The following is a 2,546-nucleotide window of genomic DNA, read 5'->3' as shown; positions in this document are numbered from 1 at the left end:
GGTTTTTGGTTCTTACAATTTTTATTTTTGGATTCTAATTCGTTTAATTCTGGTGTAATTTTAATGATTTCTTTCCATCTACTGTATTGTAGCTAGGCGCCAGTGGTTCATGATTGTAACTCTAGCTACTAAAGTGGCTGAGAGCTGAGAATCATGGTTCAAAGCTAGCCTAGGCAGGAAAGTCCATGAGACTTACCTCAAATGAGACAAAAGAAAACTGTTAGTTGCTCAAGTGGTAGAGCACTAATCTTGAGCTGAAGAGCTGAGGGGCAGTGTCCAGGTCCAGATTTCAAGTCCCACGACTGACAACAATTAAAAATAAACATTTACAAATAAACAATATTTTGACATAAATGTTAAATATATATTCTAAAAATTTTTAAATCCTCACTGGATATATTAGTTTATATAAATATATAGAAGTGTTTTCTGGTTTTAGTTGTTTTTGAGTCAATTGTGTAAATCAAACATTTCTCATTCAATTCATATGTGTAGTTTTATAAACTTATAGGCCATAGTATAAAATTAGCAGATATGTGATAGACAGTGCTGTTTTAGGTATCTACCTTGGCATTCTAAAATTAAGACTTCTCCCCCAAAATCGATATGCCCTCTAACCTTGTCAGAGGTTTCATCTTATTGGAGCAGAAAAGTATCATCGTTTGGAACAACTGTAACATTTTACATGTATTCCACTTAGTTTAACAACCAAAACATTCAAGTCATCTGAACCATGCAAGTAATAACAAAATGTCTTCTGACCTTTTTATTCTCTTAAGAGATGAAAATCTTTAATTATACATTTATTTTTTTCTGCCTAAGATCCTATATCTTAGGAAGATCTTTTTGTGTAACCCTGTGTTCCTGATAAGAAAACCAGAACAAAGGCAATAATGAAAATAGCCAATGAAAATACTTGAAAGCAGTATTGCCATTTTCACTATATTGTCTGCCTATCCAAGAGCATGGGAGGTCTTTCCATTTCCTAGTATCTTGTGTAATTTCTTTCTTTAACTTTTTATAGTTTTATTTATTTTTTTTATTGTGAAAATACTGTAAAGAGGGTTTATAATTACATGGGCAACATAATGAGTACATTTCTTATCAATCATTGTAGACTCCTCCTTTGTTTCCCCTTCCCATCTCTTCCCATGCTCCTCCCGCCCCCACAACCCAATCCTTCTTCCCCCCACCAAAGTTGTAAAGTTTGTATTCGACATAATGACTTGTATATCTCATTGTTACAATAGATCCACCTGAATCCCTATTTAAATAATTTGTTTTTTTCTCTTCCCCTCCACAAATTATATCAACATCAAATACAGTGAAAGCAGGGGTTACACCATGGGGCAGGAATATACAAAGCAACAAAGAACTAATCTTATAAGTGTGTTAGAAACAATCACCTGAAAGAAAAAATACATTTGAATGCTTATCTTAGGGTTCATTTCTCTAACATCAACTTATCTGACCTTTCTGCTTGACTCAGAATATACTAGTTTTAGCAAATAAGGGAAATCATGGGACCTAAGTTTCTTTGGGCCTGGGTTACTTCACTTAATATAATTTTTCCAAGTCTTTCCATTTCCTAACAAATGGGGCAATGTCATTCTTTCTGATGGAGGCACAGAATTCCATTGTGTATATATACCACATTTTTATAGTTTTCATTAAATAGTTCTTTTACATCTTTGGTTAGGTTAATTCTTAAATATTTTATTTTGGGGGAGGTTATTGTGAATGGGGTTGCTCCCTTTCTGCTTGTACATTGTCAGTGTACAGGAAGGCAACTGATTTTATGGGTTGATTTTGTATCCTGCTACTTTGCTGAAGTGATTTATGATTTCTAAGAGTTTGGGAATGGAGTTTTTGTGATCGTGAAGGTATAGTATTTTGTCATCTGTAAAAAGGGATAGTTTAACTTCTTCTTTTCCTATGCGGATCCCTTTAATGTCTTTTTCTTACCTTATTTACCTGGGTAAGGGTTCCAGGACTATTTTGAAGAGGAGTGGAGACAGTGGGCATCCTTGCCCTGTTCCTGATTTTAAGAGAATTGGTTTTAGCATTTCCGCATTAAGTATAATATTGGCTATTGGTCTGTCATAAATGGCTTTTATTGTTTTAAGAAATGTTCCTTCTATTCTTATTTTCTCCAGAGCTTTTACCATGAATGAATGTTGAATTTTATCAAAGGCCTTTCCAGTATCTGTGGAGATAATCATGTGGTTCTTGACCTTGACCTTGGCTCTGTTGATGTGTAGGATTACATTTATTGACTTATGTATGTTAAACCATCCCTGCATCTCTGGGATGAAGCCTATCTGATCATAGTGTATGATTTTTTTTTATGTTTCTGGATTCTGTTAGCTAGAATCCTGTTAAGGATCTTTGCATCTGTGTTCATCAAGGAAATTGGCCTGTAATTCTCTTTTTTGGTTGGGTCTTTGCCTGGTTTGAGGATGAGTGTGATATTGGCTTCATAGAATGAGTTTGGGATAGCTCCCTCCTTCTCTGTTTCTCTGAAGAGCTTGAGGATTATGGCCATT

Source organism: Dipodomys spectabilis, unplaced genomic scaffold (assembly GCF_019054845.1).
Source record: "Dipodomys spectabilis isolate Male_0828 unplaced genomic scaffold, ASM1905484v1 ptg000105l, whole genome shotgun sequence".
In the NCBI taxonomy this organism is placed as follows: Eukaryota; Metazoa; Chordata; class Mammalia; order Rodentia; family Heteromyidae; genus Dipodomys; species Dipodomys spectabilis.
Note: the sequence above shows the minus strand (reverse complement) of the source record.